The 20,269-nt window shown below is 43.8% G+C and overlaps 1 protein-coding gene across 1 annotated transcript in view; it reads left to right on the top strand.

Moving 5' to 3' along the window:
- Nucleotides 1–2,806: 2,806 nt before the first annotated feature.
- The window catches only part of TP53BP1 (tumor protein p53 binding protein 1), a 158,956-nt gene continuing 141,493 nt past the window's right edge, over nucleotides 2,807–20,269 (top strand). The window contains exon 1 of the mRNA XM_088472866.1: nucleotides 2,807–2,887. The gene's annotated coding sequence lies outside the window, so the exon portion shown is untranslated. The remainder of the gene's footprint in view (nucleotides 2,888–20,269) is intronic.

Genomic DNA, 20,269 nt, shown 5'->3' with positions numbered 1-20,269 from the left:
ACTAAACCACCTGATGACAGATGTGTAACTTGCAAATATATGAAATAGTTACCAATGGTGTCTCCAATGTCCACAGCCCCAAGTGAAGAGGTGCTATGATAAGGTCTCTGGAAGGAGATATAGCTCTACTGCTCGTCAGCGGGAGCGTAAGTGCAGGCTCGTTAGCAGGAGTGTGGATGCTGGCAGGTGGGAGACTATGTTGCTCTGTGCTCCGTAGCTGGCAGGATGCGTCACCTGTGCTGTGGCTCAATCAGCCCCAGCGGCTTGCGGCAGACTCCCGGCAAGAGGTGGAAGGTCCGTGGATACCGGCTCATCAGTAGCCCCAGCATCTTGCGGTGGGCTTCCGGCGCAAGGGGAAGGACCCGAGCAGCACTCAATGATGGATATTGGTCTGATGTAACACAACGGAAGTTCCTAGACGCGTTTCTTCGGGCACAGACATCCCGGTTTCCTCAGAAGCCAGTTTGGAACATTGTTTTCCTTGGTTGATAGGCGCACCTCATTTTTTTGAAATGGCAATAATACCTTTCTCTGGCTAAAACAAAAAGAGAATGGGGTTATCACCGCTTGTTAAACATATCCCACAATTGTATATGCATGACAAGATTATATATGAGGTCTTCGAAAATAATAATGTGTATATATATATATATATATATATATATATATAATGTATAGTTGCCAGTTGTACTGCATTTACAGGTGTAGGCAGAGGTTTCAAAGAATGTTCTTAATTTTCTCTATTTAACAGCTGCAGAAGAAACTTGTCTTTTTCTGCATATAACATGTAATTTATACTATATAATGTTATTCTCTAAGCAGGGGGCGTATCTATCTCTTGGCCAGGATGGCACTCGCCAGGGGCACCGGCCGGGAAGGGGGGGCATCATCCGGCGGTGCCACCCACGGCCAGGGGATAGTATCAAGTTGGGACTGCCAGGACTGGAGTTCCAGGTTTGCCCCTGGCTCCTAGATGTCTAGTGACACTTGCCAGCAGCTGCCTGGTACATAGAATGAATAAAGTTATGCTGTTGTGCGCGCTACATAACTGCACTGAGAAGCCAGCCGCAGCCAGAAGATGGTAAGTATCTGTGGGCTGCGGGGCTGGATGCGGGGGGCCAGGGCCTGGAGCTCGGGAAACACAAGGAGGATGCTTGAGGAGACAGAAGGGAGATGGCTGGGGAGACAGAAAGGGGATGGCTGGGGGATGGCTGGGGAAACAGAAGAGGAATGGCTGGGAGGACAGAAGGGGATGGCTGGGGAGCCAGAGGGTGGCTGGGAAGACAGAAGGTCGATGGCTGGGGAGACAGAAGGAGGACGGCTGGGGAAACAGAAGGGGGGATGGCTGGGAAAACAGGGGGGGGTGGCTGGGGAGACAGAAGGAGGATGGCTGGAAAAACATGAGGAACATGGTTGAGGAGACAGAAGGGGGATGGCTGGGGAAACAGGAGGAGCATGGCTGGGGAGACAGAAGGGAGCTGGCTGGGGAGACAGAAGGGGGTGGCTGGGGAGCCAGAAGGAGGGTGGCTGGGAAGACAGAAGGTCGATGGCTGGGGAGACAGAAGGAGGATGGCTGGAGAGACAGAAGGGGGATGGCTGGGGAAACATGAGGAACATGGCTGGGAAAACAGCAGGGGGTTGGCTAGGGAAACAGGAGGAACATGGCTGGGGAGACAGAAGGGGGCTGGATGGGGAAACAGAAGGGGGGTAGCTGGATTGACAGAAGGGGGTGGCTGGGAGGACAGAAGAGGGCTGGCTGGGGAAATAGAAGAGGGCTGACTGGGGAGACAGAAGGAGGGTGGATGAGGAGACAGAAGATCGATGGCTGGGGAGACAGAAGGAGGATGGCTGGGGAAACAGAAGGAGAAGGCTAGGTAAACAGAATATGGCTGGCTGGGGAGACAGAAGAGGGCTAGCTGGGGAGAAGGAAGGGGGCTGGCTGGGGAGATAGAAGAGGGCTGGCTGGGGAAACGGAGGGGGGCTGGCTGGGGTGCTTCCTGATGAAACAGAAAGAGGTGCTGGTTTATGAAACATGGGGCTGGTGGGGGGGGGAGATGTTATAAATATGGAATATAATTATTGAGAAAATATGGGGGGAGGGGGCCACAGTCCATTACTTTGCCAGAAGTGCTCGGACCCCTAAATACACCCCTGTCTCTAAGCTATATAACATTATATTGACTGAAGAGGAGTCTTTAAAATGAAAAAAAAAAGTATATTATTATCCATCTCGTTAAGAATAATATAATATTCATGTGGTCCTCTGAGTTCCACTGTCACACACCACCAGCTTAAATGCACCAGTGCAGCTGTAACGTGTCCATACAAACTAGATCAAAGTGCTAGCAACGATGAGATATCATCTTCTCTTTTAATACACAGTACTGGACAATAAGCGTAAAAACACTTGTATGTGTTCCAATGTATATAAATACATAACGTCAAAATAGGATTGCAATCTGCTACTCAGCTTTTGGGGAACTACAAGTCCCAGCAAATCATGCCAGCGTTTTTGGGTGCTGGTATTTGTACTTCTGCAACAGCTGGAGATGGTCAGGTTGTCTAAGCCAAGCGTATAAACTTTAGATATATATAGCACCAAAAGGGTTTTCAATTACATGTATTCATGACAATAACATTATATACCCTACAAATAATATTCACTACTTGCACTCTGAGCCTCTGAATCAATACAAGTCTTCAAATTCTGCTTAATATTAAATAACAATAATGCTTTATTTGTTGTTAAGTACAGAGAGCTCCTCCTCCTGTGCCAGCAGCGCCCCTAGCGGTCTCTAGGCGTTGTGCAGCTAATCCCTACAGCAGCTGCAGAAACCATCCTGGCTACCCGTGTAGCTTCCATCATTGATGCTTTCCTTTCACTGAGGTATTGTACATCTCTATTAAAGAAAAACATCTTAGCGTTTGGCAGACTAATGCATGGCACTGCACTTAGGATGCCCGATCACATGATGACATGGTGAGAATAGCGGAGGCAGAATAGAGGATGCACAGGACTACAATGCAATGGCAGGTTTGCTGCGTAATCCTTTCATTTATGCCCCCGTTAGAAAAGATGCTATGACGTGTATCATGTCACGGGAGTAGCAGATATCTTATGGTAGCTCAATCCACCCTAAAACTTTACACCTCTGGAGGACAATTGAAATAATTGGGCTTTGTAGCTTAGCCCCTGCTCTGTAGTGGAGAGAGGCTCTTTGTTCTCTGCATAAGGAAGAGTGAAGCATCTCCTGCCCAGCTTCCTTACTGGTTGAGTATTGCAGTTCCACTATCAGTCGTCTTACTGTATGTCTGTAATGGGTCAGGTGATGCCATTCTCTTTGGCATTTTTCTTGCTACCTACTTTGTTTACCTGTATTTTAATTTTAACTGTATCAAGTGGACCCTCTGTTCACCCAGCACAAATGCTATAATGTTCAGGTATTTTAGTGATGCTGATCAGGTAATGTATAAGAAATATAATTTAAATGCAAAATATGATGGTTGAAAGGTCGGGAGAATACTGTTTTACCTGTTTACAAACAAGCCCAGTGTGTTAATAGGAATACATTTCAGCTAGGTGAATAGCACAGGCCTTTATTCTCTGTCATGATTTCATAGCAATGATGGGCAGACTTGGAAAAACTGTGAAAAAGAACATAAGTATACAAACTAACAAAAAAAGAAAGAAGTCAACTGAATATTTATGTCTTTGTTCAACAAACAATCGTCAATTTTAATGATGGGTCGAGAGGTGTAGGTACCATGGTATTTACTGTCCTTTGGTTCTAGAGATGGAGGATGAAATGTTTTATATACAATGCAGATATTTCCATAATATAACAGATGTAGCTATCAATTTATGAATAGATATCTGTGCTGAGCCGACTGGCCATCTTGCATAGTTTTGTCGCACAAGTAAACAATGATGATGAAAAGTTTTAAACGAGTCCTCTATCCACTGTTATGTTCTTAAATAAAATGAATTATATTATTGTTATTATTAGTGTAATGCATTACTGTTAGTTTTGTTGATTTTGTTTTATATGTATTATTATTTGTAACCTGTAGCTTGGCATGTGACTAAAAAGTATTTATTTTGTTATTGGTAAAAAGTTGTGTTTTGCAGCAGGTTTAGCATGTTGGTGTGATTTGTGCAGCACATTGGCCTACCAGGTACGGTCACATAGTCACACAAGTGTGCTGATGAAATAGCATTGGCCACTCTAAATGAACTCAAACCCCTTTATTTAGTGGAATTTTAATTCAGCTTATTTAGGGCATTGGTTATGGTATTAAACATTCTGAAATATTTACTGTAAGGAAATATTCCAGCCACAAGGGAAGTAAGCGTGTCATTACTGTTGACGTGTGTGCCACCACCTGCACTGAGTTGTATTGTCAGTGGAAAGTTTTAACTTTGAGATATTCCAGAAAAGGATTTGTAACCTAAGAGTCAACACCTTTGACATATATTCTACATAGTCCCAATAAAGGGGATGTAGTTGACATCCAAGCTGTCGGGATGCCGTCTCTTAGAATGCCGGCGCCGGAATCCCGACACCAGTCAGAATCCCGGTGCTGGCATCCCCATGGTAAGTATTGGGGTTAGGAGGAGGGTTAGGGTTAGGCTACGAGGCAGGAAGGTTAGGGTAGTCTGCGAGGGAGGGGAGTAGGTTTAGGCTTCAGAGAGTAAGGGTTAGGTTTAGGAGTACGGTTAGGGTACTTACCGACCAGTGTCGGTGTTCCAACCCAGTTGGGATGCCGGCTTCGAGATTCTCACAGCTGGCATCTTGAGCCTCAGTATCCCATCCCCCTAAAAGCCAAATCGTAGCTTCCTTTCTATCTCATCATGGGCTGGATGTACTAACACTGAAATGCAGTCAAACCTCTGAAAACTGACGTTTTCAGAGGCAACACTATCTATAGATGGTAGGATCCCTCCCCAGGTCCCCCGCAGCTCATGCATGCACTGGCCGACGGGCACATGCACAGTAGGATTCCCAGGTCATAAACCCAGTAGTCCATACACAGCAAAGGACAGCTCTTATCGGAAGAGCTGTCCTTTGCGGATTTAGACGCAATAGTACATACATACAGTATTAATAAATGCCGCTATGCATGATATGCGATGCTTGATACATCCTGCCCCATAACAGTAAATGTTCCTGCACAGTGAATTAATTACAAAATTATAATATTTCTTAATTATTAGAAAGTTAGCAATTCAATTTTCTGACAACTATCCCTAATTTGCAGAAATAGTACAAGTGTTAAATATTTGACGGAGACAGTTTCCATACCTTTGTCTTACAATATCCTTTAGCCACTGTTCTTGTCCTGTGTGCAAATCTCAGTGTTTGTTTTTATTCTATATAAGAATGGCCATATAGGCAGCACCACTACACTTAGGGGTATATTTACTAAAGCTTGATTCTAATCGATTTTGATTGATCGAAATTCGATCAAAATTGATCAACATCAATGTTGTGTTTCTGAAGCTAAATCACACATGTACTAACACCTAAAAAATCAAATAAAAAATTGCCTGTTAGTAAATGTGTGTTTGAGATCCAGAGACACAATTGATGTTAATCGACTTTGATCGATTTTAAATCGATTAAAATCGACCTTTAGGAAATATACCACTTTGCAGAATCTACGCATGCATTGCAACTGACCGCACTCATCTATTCAGACAGATCTCTTGCCCTAAGTATAAGCTGAAGCAAGTCTGCCCTGATAGTGATGATGGCTCCTTCCACATGCGGATGGATTGATGGTGGTGCAGCCATATAGATGCGTGCAACTACGCGTTTATTTCTGTCCACGTAATGTGGCTGCAATAGTGGCCGACTGACGTGCGACTCTGAATCAGGTCCTTAATGTGTATGTTCATTAGCATAGTATAAAAAAAAAGTGAATGAAAATGTTGGCAATTGTTAGTAGTAACCAAACAGCTAACAAATAGCATCTTTTTGCAGGTTTAATTTTTGGGAGTTGATGCAGTGAATGATAACAGCATCTGCAGACTCTGGGCCTGATGCCACAGGAAGCGATCGCTCGCCAAGGCATAAGCATTCCCACCATGTCTTAGTGTGAGGCCACTTTGTGTATGCGTACGCCCAATCGCACAGGCAGAGCCACCCACCAGCAACACGTCATCTCCAGGAAGTGTATTAAAACATTGGTACATCGAGCACCATCGGATGTGAATGCAGCGCTTGAGGTAGCTTTACACTACCGCAAGCTTTGCGAGGAAATCAGTGTAAAAAAATGGCTAGTGACGTGTACTATGACGCTGCCTGTTAATTCTGCACGCCTCTAAAACGGCGTTGAAACACCCGGGCACGCCTACGTTCGCATCTCCAACCCCCCGTTATTAGTGTCCTGCCCCTGTTACCACCCACAAATGGCCTCTCCTGTCACTCATTACCCTGGGCTTCCTTTGTTGGGCGAGCGAGCGGTATGCGATCGCAGTGAGTAGTTCGCACACGTGCAGGACGAAGCATAAGCATGCGCGTGCGTAGAACATAGGGCTGCTTGCGAGCGCACGCATATAGCGAACGGGTCTGAAGCAGGCCCTCTGTACAAATGCTAGTGCCACATGGGTACTGAAAACCTTTCACTCAAGCATTGTTTTCAATACCAGGGCAGGTGGAAACATAGCTCTGGAAATCGATAGAAGGATCTCACAGCTTGAGAGCCTTATATGAAGGACAATACATATCATCTGCATACTTGTGCTCAAACACTGCACTCTCACTGTTTATAGTTGTTGAACATATTTTACACTGGAAGGAAGCGTAGAACTATTATGTCTCCACAGCTTGGGGGCGCTGCTGGGACACTAAATCACTGGGACAATCATTACTGGGTGACAGTAGTAGTGCTGGTTCTATATGTCTGTAAAAATAAGTAACTGACAGTATATATACTTTTGGTCAGGGATGGCCATATATTAAATAGCCACCTGCATCAGTATTGCCTAACCTGAATCATTGCAATCCTCTAAAACATTTCTATTCTACCTCCTGGTAAGTAGCTCTAATGTTCCCAAAAAAATGGTTGCACTCTAATTGTTTTGAAAGCTAATAACAGAAAATGTTGGCTTTGTTGTAATGGCGCTATGAGATGTGATCTAATTGCAACCAATAAAAGGCCTTTTGCAATTATCTTGATTTGCTGAAAGATTAGTCTCCCTGAGGATCATTGCACATTTTACTGATGGCCTGACATGTTTCAATCTGAAGGTTTCAACATCTTCTAAAATATAATGCACACATATAGCTGTGACTTCATATCTGGAGTTAGATCATTATGTACTATTAATTCATTAATTTACTCTTTGCACACATAGGGATATGTTTTAATTAAAAAATTAGAATCCAATGATTAAAACAATGAAAATACAAAAAAATATTAAAATTGAAGTCAGTGTAAAAAAAAAAAATCTAAATTAGGAAAAAAAAGCAAAATGCATATAAAGAAATATTGGGCCTGATTCAGAGCCGCTCGTAAGCGGCCGCTCGTTCGTTCCGAGCGATGTTTGCTCAACTGCGCATGCGTACGGATCGTAATACGCATGCGCGAACCAGTCAGTGCGGCCGAAAATCGTTTGTTCGCTAAATAGCGAATGCCTGCTATTTTCAGTGACAGGAGGAGGCGTATGTGGGTGGTAACAGGGGAAGGTGCTTGAAAACGGGGAGTGGAGATCAGAACGCAGGCGTGCTTAAAGGTCAAAACGGGCGTTTTATGGGTGTGCATAATTAATACAGCAGCGTCATTGACCACGTCACTGGGTTATTTTATAGTCAGAACTGCTCGCAAGATTGCGTTAGGAAAAACCAACCACAAGAATAGCAAGCAGTTCATATGCTGGTCGATGTACTCGATTAATCTAATAAATAGCGGACATGACGTAGAATGCGAACGGCTAGGGGGCGTAGTTATCCAAAAAACGACCGCAAGATTTGTTCGCTCATTCAGACATGGAGGCGTGAACAGACCGCAAAGAGCGAACGGTTCATTTGAATAGCCACCCCCTTTTCCTGAACGACCGTCCGCAAATAGTGTCTGGCTCTGAATCAGGCCCTTTATTCAGAAAGGGCAAAGCATACAAAGGAAGTTGCCTTGTGAAAACTGTAAATGTTTCTATTATTTATATATAAATACTGTATAACAAATTTGTACATATTATACATTTCAAACAGAAGGGTAGGTTACCAGGAACATGGGGTAAGAGGGGGGGGAGGGGTTACAGGTTGTAATAATTAGTATTAAGGGTATCATTTATCATGCAGCAGTTTTTAAATGGCATTTTTTTTAAAGGAAAAAAAACAGTGTGTTGTGTGAGAAAATATAACCAAACATGTTGGGTTTTGTGTGTTTTTTTTTTTGAATGTTGAAATCTGCAATTTTATTAAAACGATACTTAATATATACTTAATAAATAGTGCCTAAAGTGTTGCATTTATTCCTTAAGGTGCATACACACACAACGATATTTTGAATGATTATCGATAATGATATCATTTATCGTTGAATCGTTGAAAAAATCGTTCACTTTCTGAGTTAAAACGATGAACGATTATCGTTAATGCGCGTTCACGTTTGTAATTTGTAGTTTGTAGCTTGTAGTTCAGTCAGACTGACCAACTCAACGATTTTCAGTAAGGTAATATGCAAAATCGTTTGCAGTTCAAAAAAATCGTTAATTACATTTAGTAAATGAACGATTTTAGTAAACGATTTTCGTTCATTGTTCCCTTGAAAAAATGAACGAAAATAGTTTACTAAAATCGTTCATTTACTAAATCGTTGTGTGTGTATGCAGCTTCAGTATTAAATCAGGTTTCAGTTTCTAAGTCTGTGCAACAGAAGCAAGTGGGGTGAAGTGGGATTAAATTAAAAACTGATTTACAAGGGGCACTTTTTTTTTAAACATTTTTAAATGTCAAAATGTCTTTTTATGAAGATCCAGGATGCCCAGGCTGCAAAAAAAAAAAAAGACAGTTTGCTTTACAGAAATGGAATTAAATAATGAACAAGTGAAGTGATAAAAATGACATGTGGACTAATGTTTAATGGAATATGGAATATGATGTGTCCTCATACAGTAGCCTACTTGCGCGCTAAACAGCCCTTATAGTCGTGTCATGCCGTGGCGTGACTCGGTAACGCCGAGCGTCTTATTTGTACAGTGATGCGAATAGTTAACACAAGCAGCTTCTGCTGATTAAAATGATATGCAGCATGCCTATGTTCTGTCAGCGACTGCAGGTGTATCTGCATACGAAACGTAGCGTTACAGTGTTACAGCCGATGATGCTGTAACATAGAGTTTCGTATGCAGATACACTCGCAGACGCACACAGAACACAGGCATGCTGCATATCATTTTAATCAGCAGAAGTTGCTTGTCTTAACTATATGCATCGCTGTGCGAATAAGATGCATTTGAAGATGAAAAGACGCTCTGCGCTGCCAAGTCACATGGAGCTCCCACATTATGTGTAGCGCGACTTGTAGCGCACGGAGGATAGATGTATGTGGACACATCTGTATTGAAATTGCAGTACATATATTTTTCCTGCATTCCCTAATATGCTGTCTATGGGCCTGATTCAGAGACGTATGATTTCTCGATGTTAATGCACATCTCAGATGGTTTGAGAGCTGTGCATGCACAGATGCCGTACTGCGCATGTACAGATCTCGTTCTGCGACATCGCTCACAATGACCTGAATACTACAGCCTGATTGACAGGCTATGGCTGTTTGGGGGCAGGGGTGGCAACAGGGAGCGTTTGAAAAAACGGGGGCATCAGCCCTGTTTTTAAGACATGCAGAGGCCAGGGTTTTACTGGCCTCTGCAGCGGGATTACATCAGACACCCTTAGTCTCAGATGTCCAATGGTCATGCAGTTGATCCTATGCTGCTTCCTTGGACACAGCAGCGGATCACAGAAGCCGGCATTGGGCATCTATTTATACCAGACACCTCCTGCTGTTTTTACGCAGCAGCTGTGCTATTTGCGTCCTTCTATTAATCAGGAAATATGTAATGAGAAACTTGTGTACTCTGGATGAACTGTGATATGTCAGAGATGGAATACAGAAAAATAATGTGTAACCATCTTGACATTTGTATAGTATGCAATTAGTGTGAGACTACAGACAGGCACATTTCCATTAAAACTGCACACAGGGGAAGCATTTTATTAATGCATAGTAAATTTACATATAGACCACAGAAGATTTATGTATTCATTGAATATGCTTTTAATATGGATTGCCAAGTTCATTACATTTGTGTTTTTAAAACATGCATCTGTGATTAAACAACAAGTTCAATCATACTCCAATCCATCCTCAATGCTCCTACTCGGCTCATCTGTCTCTCCAACTGTACTGCTCCTGCGTCCTCTCTTTGCCAGGACCTACACTGGATCCCCTTCCCCTACACAATCCAGTACATACTCCTCACACTCACCTGTAAAACCAAAACTCAGTCTCCTCCCCCATTCATCTCTAAGCTCACCTCCCTCCACACTAACATCTACCCTCTTATGTTAGCTAGCAACTAAAACCTCTATTCCCAGCTGATCACCTCCTGCCATTTCTATCTCCAGTGTTTCTCCAGTGCTGCTCCCCACCACTGAAACTCTCTCTCTCTCTCCCTATGAAACTTTTCACATCTCCCCAAAGCTTCAAACGTGCTCTGATAACTAAATTCTTTATTAAAGCCTTCCAGCTCCCATTCTAAACCCCCTCTCTGTTTCCTCACAGACTCACTCCCCCCTCTCTGTGTTACCCGTGTCTGTTTGACTCTCCCCTATAGACTATAAGCTCTCATGAGCGGGTCTCTCCTCCCTCATGTACTCTTCCATTCCTCACTCATATCATCTTCTCCTCCCTTTTGTAGTGCCCACAATAAATACAGTATCATTATGCCTCAATGTAGTGCCCCCAAAAGCGAAGATTATGCCTCAATGTAGTACCCCCAATAGGTAACATTATGCCTCAATGTAGTGCCACCAATAGGTAACATTATGCCTCAATGTAGTGCCCCCAATAGGTATCATGATGCCTCAATATAGTGCCCCCAATAGGTAACATTATGCCTTAATGTAGTGCCCCCAATAGGTAACATTATGCCTCAATATAGTGCCCCAATAGGTAACATTATACCTTAATGTAGTACCCCCAATAGGTATCATGATGCCTCAATGTAGTGCCCCAATAGTTAACATTATGCCTCAATGTAGTGCCCCTAATAGGTAACATTATGGCTCAATGTAGTGCCCCTAATAGGTAACATTATGCCTCAATGTAGTGCCCCCAATAGGTAACATTATGCCTCAATGTAGTGCCCCTAATAGGTAACATTATGCCTCAATGTAGTGCCCACAATAGGTAACATTATGCCTTAATGTAGTGCCCCAATAGGTAACATTATGCCTTAATGTAGTGCCCCCAATAGGTAACTTTATGCCTTAATGTAGTGCCCCCAATAGGTAACATTATGCATTAATGTAGTGCCCCCAATAGGTAAAATTATGCATTAATGTAGTGCCCCCAATAGGTAACATTATACCTTAATGTAGTGCCCCCAATAGGTAACATTATACCTTAATGTAGTGCCCCCAATAGGTAACATTATGCCTGATTTTGAGTCGCACGCTATTGCAACTGCGTTACCATATTTTACTGGGACTTTATTCTAATGCTAGTTAGTATTAGCCCTTCCTCTGGTGTACAGCTGTGCATCTGAAAGCGTAAGTGCTCGGAGTGGCTGCAGGTGCAACCATCTGAAGCTCCATCAAAACTTGCACCAGTCCCATGCCGGGTGCAGAATTTACGTCAGAGTTTGGCTTCCAATGTACACGCTTGCATCGCTCCCATAAGACATGCATAAGATGGAATATCTTTGTACTTCTGTTTAGCCACTTGCCACTAATTTTGGCCAGAGATACCAAATACAATCCAGAGTCTGTGCAGCTCAATCGGTCATGCAACTCTGTGTGCGCAATCTGTGGGACGCAGGCACTGTGCAACTTTTTAGGGATTTAGCAAAACATAGCCAATTTGTGTGAACATCAGCATTGCGTCCGACTCAGAATCAGCTCCTAAGCCTCACTGTAGTGCTCCCAATAGGTAACATTATACATCAATGTAATGCAGAGATTGCAGTACTTATCACCTCTGCTTCAGGCTCAGTTCTTCTCCATCGATCTAAGCAGGAAGTCTTACCAGTGAGCCTTGTGAGTGACAATGGCAGTAACTAGAGCGAGTCCTGGAACGTTCTACGTCTGGAGGGCTGGCAGAAGAAGGGCAGAACGTCCTACACTCTACAGTGCACAGGGGGCAGGGTGCCACGTTCCACAAGATAGTGGGCGAAGACTGGTTAAGCGGCGCAAAAAGGCAGGTGGGCAGAACACATCAGCAGCATGGCGCCCTGCCAACCATGCCTACTTCCTGAAGATACTACCCAAGACAATTTATATGTTAAGGAGATAATTTGATTTCCCTGCTCTACCCTGGCTACGCCATTGACCCCTATAGAAGTTTATGCCTTTTAATCAGTGTGACTATCAGATATTAACCAGACAGTATCACCCTGCATTCCCCTATACGGGCTCAAAAACTTGTGGGGGCACCTCAGGGTAGTGCGACCAGTGCCAAGGCACAGGGCAGGGGTGCTGTTTGGGCCTGTCAATTTTCCTGTTTATTATAGTTCTAACATGCAGCTTCCTCTTATTTTATCCCCAGTATCTCCTAGCTTCCCCTATCTCTTCCCTGGCCCTTCCCCATGAGGCCATGGCACTTTTTCAGATGCACTATCTTATGTCTCTATTTAAAAAATGTGTGTGGGGGTGTGTGCCAATGCTCTCTCTGGCACAGGGCTCCAAAAAGTCTAGTTACGGCTCTGGGCTCTTTCATTTGAAAATGGGGAGCCACTTCTTTAAAAGGATATGGCCCCCTTAGTAGTTATTGTCTGTGATCACCAGACAATATTACCCTGGTCTATGTGTCCTATATTCCCATAATGGCACTTGCACAAGTTAAGTCACCCACAATTGAAAGAGGTGAGTCCTATTTAGCTTTTGCCCAGTCATCACCTGTGATCACCACAAAGTATCACCCTATACTATGGAAGAATTATATTTTCCGTATATACTGTAGGGTACAATGAGAATTCAAACAGAAAAAACAAGACAGAAGCGCTATCTCTAATGACAACCCCAATAGAGTCAATTGGAATGGATCGGGTCCCAATCACACAACTAAATAATACGTAAAAGACAAATTTAATACAATATTAATTAAAATAAAACAATAAGGACAATACACTGAAAAATAATACATAATCAATTGGTAAGCAATTAATAAAATTAAATAAATAATCGAAAAAAACACACAAAATGAATATAGATGTTTAGCTAGTTAAAGCGGATATACGTAATCAGTATAAACCATATAGGATGGACATTAAACCACTAACACATTGGTGGACTTTTAACAGCCCTGTTACACTTCTGCAACAGATCCGTGTTGCTTTGCAACAGTGTTGCCAAATCTCATCAGTGTGTCAACAATCTAGCCAGTTATTGCTGCAGGTGTTTAATGGGTGAAGGGAATACAATTCATAAACTCCTTCGTTAAAAAAAAGTATCAGAAAAAATAATAAGTTAATTTAAGGTGCACTGGTCAGTGATAAAAAGATAAAACGGGTGTCAGTCCTTCAGCACAACGACCTCTCTGGTAGTAATCATTCATAGATATCCAGAAAAAGTAAACAAAAAAATTCATAGTAAAAATAGGATATTGCAAGTGTGGATGTGCACCGTTATTATATTTAGTGGGGTCTCTTCTGATGTATAATAACTTTCCAGAATAAAGACTCAGATTTAATAGAGCACAGTCTGAATTAAGCCGGTGATGTGGAAACAGTACAGTGATAATGGGAACTGAGCGTGCTGGATCAGAGCTCATATGTTCCTGGAGACCTGTGTTTTACCACATTAATAGGTGATGGTACAGTACCTTGTACTCCAAATTAGTCCGTCTTGCGGGGTAGATGGTCCGATCGAGTGCACTCGTGGACAAGCGTGTTGTTCCCCTGACACTTCCGACTGGTAAGTTGACTCACTCTGCAGTGTTAGCCAGAAATGCTAACAGTGAGCGTGGAGCTAGATGATCCTACAGACTACTTCCGTCGGAGCTTCCAAAATGTGAACCGGCAATCAGACTGTGTACTGCGGTGCACACTGATGATTTTCAGAGGTCTCTGTTGTGCAGCAAAAAAGCATGTGGGGCAGGCTTGACGCGTTTCTCGGCACTTGCCGTTTCCTCAAAAGCAGTGAGAATTCCTCCAATCTCCCCATACTGAACACACATGGGGGCAGGGACAAATTGGTGCTGTAATATGGGCCCGGCATCTCTCTGTATGCACAAAAAAGGGGCATGGCCTCATGTGGCGTGGCATGAGGCACAGAGACATGGCCTTGCAAGAAGCCCCTTTCTCTCTGTATGCCATCAGAGCCGTGTGCCTGGAGAAAGACCTCCTCGACCAGGCTTTCAGACAGGACCGGCCTATCAGGCCTTCGGCCCTTCTGGCATACTGACCAGATCTCCATCATCTTGCGTCAAATAAAAGTAGGGGTTCCCTCATTTAGGGGCTAATTCGGAGTCGCACAAAAAGTAGCTGTCGCTGCAGACAGCCGCGGATGCCTGATTTATTACCTTATGCTTATGCCAGTATCCGTTCAACTAATACACAGGTTCGTGCGTGTGTAAGTAGAGACCCCTGCTGTCCATTGGTTTTATGCCAGCCCCCGCAACCGTCATCATTCGTATCGGCACTTGCACCAGCCCCATGCTAGGAGCAAGAGAGCCGTCAGAGGGTGGTTTTGTTACATGGCCAACACTTTGACACCACCCAGTTCCCACCCAAAAATATCCTGTTTCACGGAAAGACAGATCCGACCAAGTTGCGTCCGACTTGGTATTGGACGGATATATGTAAAAGTGTATACATTGTCTTCTGTGCATGTGCTGTATGCAAAACTTGCCATTTGCATTCTATGATGGGAGATCCGTGGGGCTCAGCTCCTTAATCTAGTGGGATTTATTGTGTAAATAATGGAATGCCTTGTTGGGCTACCAAATTCTTCCTATACATTGTAAGCATTTAAACCTAGACAGTGGAAATTCTAAAAAAAAAAGCAACAAAAAAAAAACATGATCATATTCAACTACAGATTTTATTATGAGAACCTCCACAGTGAGTTCTGTTTTTTATTGTTTTGGAAAGATGGATTAATGCAAAAACCACAAAGTATTTTTTGTGATGTGTTGCGAAAAATAGTATTTTCTGAAAATGTAGAGTCTGACACAGATGTGCCCTCATACACTGTGGCTCTAGTCACTTGTATATTTGTCTGTGACTGCACATAAATTTGTATGTAAAGTGCTAAGATGCACTGGATGCGGCCTTTTCTCACACCAGGTTACGTTGTGCTTCATCTGCGACTTTGTACTTATTTACATGTGTGATTAAAGTCGCAGCCCAGTGTCTTTAGTACACTGTGAGTGGTGTTTTGCTGCATCTGCGATGCAAATAACACACAACATTTAAGGAAAAAGAGGGTACACTACATCTCCCAGAACGGCTCAGTTACGCCAGGTGTCTTGCACCGTATGACGTATGGATATTAGGTGTATGAGGACACATATGTGATTTATGTTGGTACTAAAATAATGACTGATATTGATGTTGGAATGTGACAAAAGTGGAAAAATGGGCTCAGCGCATGCTTATTATTAGACTGTGGAGTTGATTTTATGTCAGCCGCACCTCTTTCAAAGGACTCAAATAGCAAATTTTACCCACACTGTAATAGGGCTATTAGCTTGCCCCCTCAGCGCCTAATGTTATTATGTTGTGCGGAGGGGGCAGGACCAGTGGCACCGGTAAGTGCAGCGCTGAATGGAGCATCCTGGGGGCCTGATTCAGAGAGGTATGCTAACCCGACATCTCTGCTTCCTGGTCTGCGCATGTGCGGGACCCATGCTGAGCATGTGCAGAGCGGGTCCTTTGATCACACTCGCAGATCCCCCCAAGCTGCAGCATGGTTGACATGCTGCAGCATTTATGGGGCGGAGCGGGGGCATTGCTGGTCACCATTCACGAAAACGGGCGTGGATCTGCGATTGCGGACGCAGATTCTTGGTCTCTGAAGTGACCAAGATCCGGCCAGACTGCATGAAGCATCAGTTCCCGTAGCCTGCCCCAAGGAGCAACCATTGCGACCATCTATTGATGATCAGTCACAGCACTGGGATCGCAAGTGCAGCAAGGTGGTGTCTGGCACTTTCTACTGCAATTTAATTTTTGAGGGACGGAATTGCACAGTCGCTTGTGTGCAGCTCTGCAATTCGTCCATCTCTGAATCAGGCTCTGAGGATCCTCTTATCAGTAGCACAGACTGCAGGGTGCCTGCCAGGAGCATCTAAAGGACACTGCCAGTCAGAAGCAAGGGCAGTGGTGCGGCGATGGTGCCGCCCATAGAGCCCTGCACTCTGTGCGGCGCCACCGGGCACAAACACCTAGTTACGGCCCATAGTTTTACCATACAGCGCATGCGCAGAAGCAAATTTACACATTTGTGCATAGGTTCAACTGAGTCTAAATAGGAAGGATCTTTGTTTGATATGGGTGTTTCGTGGCAGGAACTGGGCAGCGACTGGGATCCAATGGCACTAAACCCTTTTGTGTGTCATGGAAATGTAGTGGGAGTGTCATGGGCAAGTACCTATACTTTGTGGTATTCCGAGGTATGTGTATGGGGAAGGGGCTTGGGGCTGGTTCATGTGCCAATACTAATCATGACAGTTGCAGCTGTGGAAAGATAATCAGTGGTCGGATCGGTTTCCCTATTGAAGCCTCACAGATCCTGGCAATGTAAGATAGTAAGTCTGGCTTCTGCAGCTTCCCGCAAAATACAGCCACTTTGCGTCTGATTTAGAACCAGCCCCAGTGTGGAAACTGAAACCCCTGGTGGAAACCTACATGGACACAGGAGAACATACAAATTCACCTCAGATAACACACTAGTAAGATTCCTTTCTGTACAACGTGTAGTTAAAATTAGAGATGTGCGCCGACCCCCGTGTTTTGGTTTTGGATCTGGATTAGTTTTGCCAGAAACGGCCTTCCGTGTTTTGTTTTTTGAGCTGTATTATTTCTAAAAAAAATCATAAAAACAGCTAAAATCACATAATTTGGGCCTGCTTTTGTTACTACAGTATTATTAACCTCAATAACATTAATTTCCACTTGTTTCCAGTCAATTTTGACCACCTCACAATATTGTTTTCATCCAGTTTAGGCCCAAAATTTGCACCAAGCTAGCTGGCTGACTAAGCTAAGTGGCAGCAGTGGGTGGCACAAACACGTGGCAGTTCAACTTCCAACGTGGCACATCAGGGAACAAATGTTTTTATTATTCAAGAGAGGCCTGAGGAAGTTGGAGTATGTATGTAGTCGAAGGCAGGGATAGGAAGGGTTGATTGGTAGTGAATTTAATTACATTTTTTTATTCCAAAGTATTTTTGAGGGAGGGAAGGAATCTACAAAAAAAAATATTTTACTCATTCACATCAATCCTTGCCCCAGAAGAATTCTTGTGCACCATGCCTGCTGCTGCTGCTGCTGCTGGGAGTGGATTTTCATCCCAGAAGGGGACCAGGAAGACTAATAGTAGTGCTTTCCAAAATATTTGACTGTTAAATAATCCTTTGCAAAGATTCCACTTAAAACTTTTTTCCAACCTGTACAGGGACATTAAAGAAAACATAGTTAGTTAGTGGCCTTCAAAGTGCCATTGAACCCACTGTCCACAAAACCAGCAGATGGACAAACGGAATAGAGCAAATGCAAGATTTCAGATTTAAGGTTTAAGGAGCTCATTCATACCCGTTTGCAAGCGGCCGCTCACTCGTACATGGCCGATGTTAAGCGACCGCACATGTGCACGCTTCGTTCTGCACGTGCGCGAACTACTCAGAGCGATCGGAATCAGCTCGCTCGCCAAGCAAAGACAGCCCAGTGTAATGAGTGACAGGAGAGGCCGTTTGTGGGTGGTAACAGGGGCAAGACACTAATGACGGAGGAGTGGAGATGCGAACGCAGGCGTGCCTGTGTGTTGCAACGCCGTTTCTAAGTGCATAATTAACAGACAGCGTCATAATACATGTCACCAGCCTTTTTTTTTACACTGAAATCCTCGTAGTGCTTGCGGTAAGGTAAGGCAACCACAAGCGCTGCGAGCTCTTCCGATGGTCCTCAATGTACCAATGTTTTAATACACTTCCTGGAGATGACGTGCGCTACTGGACATCTCTACATACGCAAACGGGCGTCTGCATACACAAAGTGATTGCTCGCCAATACAAAGTGGGCGTGCTTATGTCTTTCCGAGCGAGCGCATGCCATGCCGACACTTAGCCAAATTTACATATGCTGGGGGCGAGCGATCGCATCTAGCAAACGGGTCTAAATCAGGTCCTAAGTCTTACGTTGTGTCTTTTTTGAGAATCCTGCACCTGCTTCTGCTGCTAGGAGTGGATTTTCATCCCAGAAGGGGACCAAAACAATTGACTGTTAAATAATCCTTTGCAAAGATTCCACTTGAAACTTTTTCCCAACCTGTACAGGGACATTAATAAAAAAAACATAGTTAGTTAGTGGCCTCCAAACTGCCATTGTACCCACTGTCCACTTAACCAGCACAGATATGTGGACAAGCGGAACAGAGCAAATGCAAGATTTCAGATTTAAGGTTTAAGTTTTACATTGTGTCTTTCTTGAGAATCCTTGAGCACCATGCCTGCTGATCTGAAGTGATGTAAAGAGCTGTTAATAAGCAAATTGTCAGCTCAAGTGACACTTGATGTAGCAATGGCTTCTCCTTCAGTTTCTCCAGCAAGTGCATCTGCTGAGAAAAAAATAAACTTTCAAAACACCCACTGGTAATGCAGATGAGTCAACACAACCAAGTTTTGACATCTGGTCCGTCCAGAATTGCCTACAATAAATCACACCTTTAGCGTGACTCCATCTGATATGGTCACCATTCAAAGAATGGTTGAGGACAATTTAAAAAATCTTAATGATAGCATACAAATAGGCATGTCAGACAGTCCGTTTGACTACTGGCAGAAAAAAAAAAGGTAATTTGGAGGCCCTTGCACAAACTGGATTTGCTTTAGTTGAGCTGCCCACCCTCCAGAGTTTTCAGCACATCTGAGAATCTTGTCAGTGATCGGCCTATGATGCTACTTCCCCTCGAGGAAGACCTTTACCAGCAATTAAGTAAAAAATATACAGAGGCGCCTCTAATGGTGGATTCCAGCGGGGACAAATGAATATTGTGTGAAGAAGAGGATGTACACACTAATGGCGATGATGATGACGACATCTGATGGATGTGCTGCAGATGACGTAACAGGGTTAAGGTCCCTATCTCGATTGTCTACTAATTTTGGCTTTACAAATGGTACAGATGCCTTCACAACTGTTGTCAGGATTTGGTTTAAAATAATTCCACACCCAAGATGTGGCTTTTCTGGTCTTATGCCCAGGCGTCACCCCAGCCTATAACCCCAGTTTATATAATTACCCCAACCTATACCATCACCCCAGATTATACCAGCACCCAACCCTATATCGTCAGCCCATCCTGTGTTGTGTATATACACAGCAGACCCTAGATAGACACAGAAGCCCCTGCCCTTGATGGACACAGCAGCCCCTTTTGGATGAAGCACAGCCCTGACAGCCCGGGACTCAGCAAGCAAATGGCGCCAATCACAGTGGGGGAGGGACTTTTATACAATCCAAAGCTCGCTAGAATCCGACACAGCGGGATGATGACGTTTTGCCTCGCTTTGAGTCAGGTGGGAACATCTGAGCCGGACTCGGATCTCGCCTCGGATCTGCAAGTTCAGGTGGGTCCGGTTCTCTTAGAACCGGACCTGCTCATCTCTAGTTAAAATACAATAAATGTGTTTAATAAAATTAGCAGTGATGGGAATTTAGGGCTTGATTCAGCACAGATCGCAGCTGCCTAATCGCACGCAATGAAGCTGCGAAAATATAATGTCTACCACCGCTCAGCCAGCACAGAGATGCCCACTACTGCTTTTTCACATTCCTAATACCTCGCAGTCCTGCATATACATCGGTTACATCAGCCCGTCA

This window comes from Taudactylus pleione, unplaced genomic scaffold, assembly GCF_031769625.1.
Source record: "Taudactylus pleione unplaced genomic scaffold, aTauple2 ptg000129l, whole genome shotgun sequence".
NCBI classification, from domain to species: domain Eukaryota; kingdom Metazoa; phylum Chordata; class Amphibia; order Anura; family Myobatrachidae; genus Taudactylus; species Taudactylus pleione.
The sequence above is the reverse complement of the archived record's forward strand: the minus strand, read 5'-3'. Positions and strand labels throughout refer to the sequence as shown.